The sequence below is a fragment of the Rutilus rutilus genome (assembly GCF_951802725.1).
Source record: "Rutilus rutilus genome assembly, chromosome: 4".
NCBI classification, from domain to species: Eukaryota; Metazoa; Chordata; class Actinopteri; order Cypriniformes; family Leuciscidae; genus Rutilus; species Rutilus rutilus.
The window spans coordinates 29333216-29342596 of NC_140212.1; positions in this window are offsets into that span (position 1 = coordinate 29333216).

Here is a 9381-nt window from a genome sequence, read left to right on the forward strand (position 1 = left end):
AACAATTCAACAGTTTACTGTACAGTAGTTCAACACATGCGATCATTTGATTTGTAATACTCACATTTGAAAACACTCTCGTCCGTCATCATTTGCGTCATGTTCGAGTATGACGTATCCTTCTTCTTCTTCTTCTTTTTTATGACGTATCCTCTCGCGTGGCCTCCTGGGATAGAAAAGTATCCATCGGTTGAGCACTCAAAAATCGGGCCGGAAGCAGTAAGCCATCCGGGAACTTCTCGCCTACTCTTTTATGAATACTGATGTTTCGAACGTACTGCTTCCTTCACATACTGTTTTCGCCTACTATATAGTAGGAAAGTAGGCATATTCAAACGCACTTAAGTCCGAATCTCGCAATAATTAGTACGTCACCCAGGTAATTCTCGCCTACTCTTTTGGATTCATACATACTTTTTCGCTCGCCTACTCTTTTTCCCATACTAAATAGTAGGGAAGTATGCGGTTTGGAACGCAGGCAAAGTTTCAAGCAAAGATAATATAAAGCCAAGACCTCTGCTTCTTCTCCCAAGTTGCATCGACACATTACTGCCGCCAATTGTTTGGGGGTGGAATTGCATCTGTGATCGTTGTGAAGAATTCTCCGGTTGCTCTTCTCGTCGACGATTGATGGAACGGGGGCCAATCAGGGGCCAATCAGATTTCAGCAGGGGCCAGGGCCCCTGTGGCCCCGCCTCTAGAACCGCCCCTGCGTCCGTTAGAAGTAAAAAGAAAAGCTGACACAGAAACACAAAATAGTCCCAATGACTCCTGACCATATTGAGGTCTTATGAAGCCAATAATGTGTAGAAAACTGAAAACTGAAAACTGACTGTTTATCTGTGGTTTACTAGTAAAATATTACAGGTAATAGGCCTAATGGTGAAAATGATCGTTTCTTACAAGTTGTTTCGCTTTCATGAGACCTCAGTATATAGTCAGCATTTTTTGAAGGGGCATAACTTTGAAGTTAACATACTGAGGTCAAAAATTGAAAAAACATTTTTATATATACTTATGATACAGTTAAGCAACATCGATCAAGAATGCTGTCTTCCTGAATACCATCACGATTGAAAATGTGGCATTTATTTCATACAACTTATTAATTAATATTAAGTCACTTACATTTTAGACGCAATATTGACTTTTTGTTCTGTTTCAGCAACGAAAATCATTCCAAACAAAGATCACAGCATCTCACAGGCACACGTCTTTTCATAACTGAATGATTCAGCGTTTTGAACGAATCGTATGAGTTAAAGATAAACAACTGCCTCATTCCTGTTTGAACAAATGACTCAATGACTCACTCATTAAGAGGCGGTTTATGTATCATTCTTTCCAACATTCATGTATATTCAAAAATTATTCAAATCATTCTCATAACATGGCATATACTGTATGTCATAACATATAAATAATATATAACATAACAAAACATAACATAATGCAGTTGTAATTTTCAGTGTAAATGGTTTAATTTGATTGGTAACAGCCATATAGCCTTTTGTGCCTTATTAATCTAATTGAATTTATTGATCAAATTTAAGAATTTAAAATGACAGATGAAGCATACATTTAATAAGATCAAGGGAAAAAATTGCCTATATAAGGGTAAAAATAAATGCCCTTGGACTGGGTAAATATCAAAAACAAATACTTAAATAGTTACAACACAAAACATCCTATTTTACTCTGACAAGTGAATGATCGATTTTACTTGTTCGGATTAAGGATTAATGTATAGATATTTATTTATTTATTATTTATTTTTTACCCAACTAAACCAAGTCTAAAAAAAAATATGAAAATAGCATTTAGCATTAGTGACATAAATGCATTTACACTGAAATTAAAATAGTGAGAATCAATGCTTTGAATGTAATTTTAAAATTACAATTGTAACAAAATTTTTCTTTATTTCATCCCAAACAGCTCAATTAGTGCTGGGCGGTATGACCAAAAATCCACATCACGGTATTTTTCTAAATTACACCGGTTTCACGGTATATGACGGTATTTCTTTTTTTCCAGGCATGACTGGGTGTTAAACACATTTTTCACTGAGTGAGAGAGGAAATGCTGCAGTAGATTGACTTAGATTGCCCTATTTTACTGTCATGAGTGAATATTGTAGAAAAAAAAATCCACACTAGTATTATTACAGGTTTGCAAGGCTGTTTATAAAGAGGTGCCAGCAGGAGGCGCTTTAGGAGCGGCAGAAATAGCGGTTTCCCCGGTAACGGCTGTACACAAAGCAGCAACCCTCATAAACGCTGCTTTATCAGGAAAGATAAAGAAAGATTCAATTGTAATAACAAAGAAACTTCTCTAAAGACCGTCAGTTCACTTCAGAATCAGATACATTAATATAAAAACACCCGCGCCGTGTTTTGATTTTGAAACGTGCAGTGCTCATGTTTATTCAACAATGTCAATGCCAACCACAAATAGATTTTCCAAAAGGCTGTGTTGATATTGTGAACCAATGTATGGGAAACACTGTAATAAAATTTGACAGCTATCAATTATAGTTTAACCTATCCATCTTCAAAGTCACGCTTACACGTGCATCACTACAGTGCAACAGAGAAAAAGGACCCTCTCAAACAGTGTCGTGCCGCGCCGCGTTCCTATCATTATTAAAGCGGCATACATCGGTATTGCGGTATTTAAAAAATTAGTATCATAACAAAAATAAACACCGGTATTTGGTATGAACCGGTATACCGCCCAGCACTAAGCTCAATCTTCCCCATCACTGGGCCAAGGTAACTGCGCTATAATTACCTACACTGTTAGAAAAATCTGTAGAAATTACAGTATTACTGGCAGCTACTTGCCAGTAACTTACTGTAGATTTAAATTAATGTTATTTACTGGCAACAATTTGTTCAAAATTAAATGAACATTAAACATTAACAAGTCTTTATCGTTACAGAATAAAACTAAAATAACAGCCTCATGCAAAGCATTCTGGGAACCAAAATCTGAAGGAAAAAAAAAAACAGAAAAAGGTTGATGAAGATTTCTGGTTCCCAGAATGCTTTGCATTAGATTGTTATTTTATAATTTTATTCTGTAAAGACAAAGACTTGTTAATGTTCATTTAACTTTGAACAAACTGTTGCCAGTAAATAACATAAATTTAAATCTACAGTAAGTTACTGGCAAACAGCTGCATAACTACAGCAAATTTTTTACAGTGTAGGGTATTGTTATACAATGATGATTTTAACAGATATATTGGTGGTTTAGCTCTTGAATTCAATTCCCAGAGCTATTTTTGTGAAGGTTTTTATCTTGTTATTCATTCCAAAGTCCATTGTGATGTTTTAAGATTTTCATAGACTGATTCTTCAGCATTTGAGGAAACTGACTGAGGATGTCAGAGAGCTGCAGTACCAAAGCTCTGTGAACCACACCCTTCTGATGCAGCTGACCAGAGGCTCGCAAGAGGACATGGCTCTGCCAGAGGACACTGTGCTGCCTCTTAAGAACAGGCTGATGCTAGAGGAGCTTGAGCATCGGCTCACTAAGTGTTGAACTTCGGGAGAAATTGGTAATTTGGCAAGAACATCATTTTTTTTAACATGAATCTCATTACAGTTAACCTGGGGGGCTTCACGTATAAAACTTTGCAGAAAAGCCATAAACATACTTCACACAAGTACACAAACACAGGAACTAGTGTAAATTTTGTTTTTGGATGTTGTATACGCACAAAAGTTTTTAGAAATATAAAATCACATATGTGCTGCAAATTTCGGTTTAACTGGCGTGAAAAATATCAGTCCTGCCTGGTGTTTATAAATGGCAGTGTTGATGTTTTACAATGCTAGTAGGCCTACATACTCACGACAGGAGAGTCATCAGTAACCCAATGTGTTGAATTATACTGATTCAAGACCTTGAGAACTATGCTGCATTTATTAGTACGTTTTGTCTTTTGTGTACTTCTGTGCATACACAATGTTTATACATGAAGCTCTAGAGATATTAGACTATGACTTCATTAAAATATTTAGAGCTCTGTCTATGGGATGAATCAAAATGGAGCTTCTGTATTGTACGTGTAGGCCCTATTATATTGTACATGCTTATGAAGTCAAAGATCAATAACTATGGTCAGCTTATGTTACAGGTGAGGTTTTTGGCTGCAAAAAGGGGGAAAACAATAAAGGACTCCATTAAGAAGGATGCTTGCCTGCCTGTTTTCCAATGACCTGCCCAGGCTGTGTAACTGGACAGGCTTGGGACAGAAGATATCTTTCAACCAGCAAGCACTGAAAGACATTGTTCACAGTAAGTTATTATTATTAACCGTTAAGTTATTATAATTAAATACATTTCTGGAAATACATCTTGAGACAATTTTAACTTTGAAACAGTTATTTTCAGTTAATTAAATGCAGCCTTGGTGAGCAGAAGAGACTTCTTTCAAAAACATAAAAAAAAGTTTTCTGTGATTTCAGGAGCGATGAGAAAGAACCCCGCTACAAGAGAGACAACAGAAGGGAGCCTCCAAGAAGTGGTTTTGAAATTTTTGAAGGGATCTGCTGACAGAGAAGGGTGGAGGAAACAACGACAGGAAAAATATATATTGTTTTTAAAAGCAATATATATATATATATATATATATATATATATATATATATATATATATATGTTTATTTATAGTACAGTATAGTGTTATAATCAATATTATATATAATAATAATAATAATATGTACTATAATATAATCGTATGATCTTATGTATCCTGTTAATAAGTCATATAAACAATATTATTATATTATATATATTTATATTATATTTGTATATTATATATGTAATATATATATATATATATGTATGCATGTATAGTATAGTAAAGTGTTATAATCAATATTATTTATAATATAATAATAATAATAATAATAATAATAAGATATACTGATATATCATAATGGTTATAGTTATAGTTATTTTATGTTTATTTACATGTTTATTTTGAGTATGTTATCCATTTGTGTCTTCTATCCAATAAAATGTATATATTTACAATGGTTATTAGCAGTTGTGTACTTTGTTTTAGATTAATTAATTAAATTAATATTAGCCTACATTGGATCTAATTATAACTATTATAATTATCCTGTAATAAAAAACAAAAAATATCATAATATGACCCGTGGTCCGCCAGAGAACACTTATTATAAGCCAGCGGACCACCGTTGGGAAAGTGGAAAAGTGGAAAGTGGGACTGGTGGTCCACTAGAATAACGATGAGCAAAACGCCAGTGATCCGCCGGTGGCGTCCGCCAGTGGGCCGCCAACTTTGCCACAGGTGGTCCGCCAGTGGCCCGCTGGACTCATGTTAGCTGGGAATGTGTGTGTTCACTACTCCTAATGTGTGTGCACTAACTTGGAGAAGAAATTCTGAGTATGAGTTACCATACTTGGCCGTCACTTTCAAATAATTGTTAATGAAGAATGTTATAAGTAAAAGATTTGCGGTTTAATACAACAATGCAATACAAGTATGATTTTAAAGAGTAGCCTATTGTTTTGATTTGTAAACTAGCTGTTAGATAATAATTATGGATCTTCCCTTTCAAATTAAAGACACAGAGTGTGACGCTGATATCAGGGACCAAGAATGACGCAGACACAGAAGTGTAGTTCACTCAAAGTTAAATCTTTATTGAAAGCCTACAGCTTATACCATGTATGTACGTACAAGAAAAGGTGTGAATAAACCACAACCTTGAGATAGATGAGGATGTGATGGTGTGATAACTACAGTTGTTCAGAAGAGACTCCATATATGCTATATCATGCAATGCACTCGTGCAGAGTGGAAAAACACAGAGTACAATATGTGCAAACACTTCTATTCTTTTAACACCATCCAAAGATACACGCAACACTCAAATATAGTCTGTCTCAAACTGACTGTCAAAGTGCAAAACTGCTACAAATGTAATATCAATGCAAGAACAAAATGTATGCAAAAACAAATTGGATACACAGTAGTCAAATGCATGTTAAACTCACAGCACATGCAGTGATGGAGCTTGCGAATCAATAGCTGCTGGCGTGAACACAGTGCCCTTCGCACACTGAAAACCCGCTGCAACCAATTTAATTAGATCACAGCCTCACGACTTTGTTTTCTTTTCAATTGACAGATGCTTTGCCAATACAATTGTGCAAAAACAATGTTAGTGATCTTTTAGGGTCATTATAAAACTGTGGTGGGACAGATTAAACTATGGCAGGTCATCATTGTAATTAAATTAGAAATAGACATTAGATATAGATGGCAATTTGACACTCTTGTTTCTCTGAAATGGGACAAAATTGAACCATGAAACTTTGTCACAAGACAGAACAGATTTCACAAAGCCCATTTCAGGCATTAACTCAATTTTGACTAAATGTGTTGTTACTTCACTTTGCCTTTGGATGGCAGAAAAAAAACAGGATAATTAGTCATTTGCTATTATTCACCTGTATGTGTTTTAAGTCTTCGACTCAGACAGCATTTTAATCTGTTGTTTGCGTAAATTACAGTTGATTCATGTGAAATATCAACCCACTCCTGTACTCCTTAAATAATCATCAGTTGATCTCTTCTCAGTGAAATGTAAAGCTGCAAGATGCATAATATAACAACAGATGGCGGCAATGCACAATTTTAGTTTGTGATCGAATAAGACGGTTGCGCTGCTTTAATGCATTACAATCTTGTCAAAAAGCAAAACGGAATGTAGCTTTGGTCGCACTACACCGCTACTTGCTGGAAAAAGTAGTTAGCTACTGGAAAAGCTACACTGTTTTTAAAGCAACTGAGCTTCTGACAAGCTACTGAAAAATGTAGTTAAGTTAGTAGCATCTTTACTTGTAGTTAGCTGCCTACTCCCTAACACGGCTACATTTACATGCACAACTTTGTCATCATCCGATTGATGAATCTGAATGTAGTGTTTACACGAACGCTAAACATGTGATCGAGTTGATGTACGCATTTATGTCACGAGATTCAAATCAGAATATATTTTTTTGGACATGCGCACACTGCACGAATATACAGAGTTTCCTGATGTTTGCGCATAATAACCATTCTCCTACATTGGTTCTTTATTTGTTTTAAACAGCAAGCTTAATATTTATCCATTTCTGGTCATAATTTGGAGACAATGAGCATATGAACTGTTGTGCCTTGCTGCTTATATTTATCACGCAGCAAATATGCCCCTCATCATGCCCAAAACCAGTTGTCTGTGGATGAGAATCCGAAACTGGTGGGACGTTGTCCTGCTCCACTTCACAGACGCTGAGGGAAATGAGAATTTTAGAATGATGGGACACTCATTTATATGACACTTTATTCAGCAGGAAGAACAGCTCGTTCCGCGCATCATACGTCATTACGCTATTTCAACGTCATTGCACATGCACAGTCCTTTCAGTTTCGGTTTTCAATCTGATCAAGTGTTTACATGTACTCTCGATCAGATTAGAAAAGGAATAAACCACCCCTTTCAATCCAATCAAAATTTTATTCGGATCGAGCTCAATGGAACCGATTAAGGTGTTTACATGAAGGCTTTTCAGTCCGATTGAGCCGTCAATCCGATTACTATAGGATTATTTGGTTGCATGTAAACGTAGCCACTCAATAAATTTTATCATTTGTGTTTACTTTACATAAAAAAACATTATGATGACAAGATTTCAAGTGTTATTTAGTGATGTTACGCCTTGAAGCTTGTGTCGAGAGTGTCAGGTACGTTCCGTCGGAGCTACGTATGAGGCTTGTATGGTTTTAGTTAAGTGACGTTTGAAGCCTCATTTGAGTGCAGTGCTTTGAGAAAGAGTTCAAACAAACTCAGAGTAAGTTTAGAGTTGACAAAACCACACAAATGCAACCTGGTTTAGATGAGGTTCAGCAGGCTCACAAAGCTTGGTAAACTTTCTCTGTCAACTCAGGGTTTGATCCATATTATATCAATTCATATAATTACTATATGAATAGGCTATAGTATACAAATTATAAATAATTGTAATTCACATAATATTAATAAAAAATAAATAAATTAAAAAAAGCAGCAAAAGATGGGCAATTTTGTCTAAAATTCTCTCTCTATAATCTGCATTATAAACTGAGCCCGAAAACTCAGAGTTTGCTCAAACTAAACGGAAACGTACCTGGGTGAAAACAGAAACCGGCTTCATGCAACAGGCCTTTGGAGTGTTCGGTTTGCTATTAGTAGTTCGCTTGTAAAATGCTTGTTCTGTGAGATAAAATGCTTGTTCTGTGTTGTATAATTACAACACCTCCTCCATGCTGAGGCATTACCGTGCCCTGCATGAGAAGGAGACTAGATCTGGACCTAGACAAGGTAGGGAAAGTAGGGAAGGCATTACATATTGGTTTACATGAAAATCAGCTGTTACTCGCTGATTAAACAGCTGATTCTAAGATTTAAGCCTTCTACTTCTTCTCTTGATCCTTTACCCACTGTCTTGGTTAAGTCCTGCATTCATTCAATTGGCCCTATTATTACAGATTTAGTGAGTTCCTCATTATCTACTCCTACTGTTCCTTCATTATTAAAATTGGCTTTCATCACTCCAATAATTAATAATTCGAATGATCTAAATAATTATCAGCCCATTTCTAATCTTCCTTTAAAAAAAAAAAGAAAGAAATTCTTGTTAAAGTTACAAATTATCTTCTCTTTTCCAACTTTATTGGCTTCCTGTTCATTATCATATTCATTACAAAATGGAACAAAGCTATTCATAATTTGGCTCCTCGTTATATTTCAGTTCTTCTTCAATTATACATTTCTTCATGTACTTTAATGTCATCTACCTCATAATCACTCTGAGAAAGACTAACAATTGAATCAGACAATTCAGCCCTGGCACTGCAGCCACGCTAGCCCACATTAACCCCTCCGCTCCCTTGGGAGCATGCTCCCCCAAGAAAATTTGGATTTCTCTGGCCTACATATGTGCAATTTAAGACTTTTGAAGGCCAAAAAATGGATAATAAATAGCTTTAAAACAATGTCAGTGGGCATTAGATTATTTGTCAATACCTGCTCTCTCCTCATCTTCATCTTTATTTTTGTCTCAGTCTCCTTATCCTGTCCTTTTCTTCCCCTCCTAAAGCTGAACTTTGACTGATAGTCTTTTCATTTTCGTCTGTGTCAGTGAAGAAAGTAAACATAGGCTCAACTGATATTTATATGTTTTATGAATCATTTTCTTAGGCAAGTTAATTTACTCAAGGCTACCAGGTCAGTATTGCCAATAGGAACCTTCTACAAGCTTTGGAATTTGAAAACATTTGTTTTTAAATGTTAAAAGTAATTTTAAATA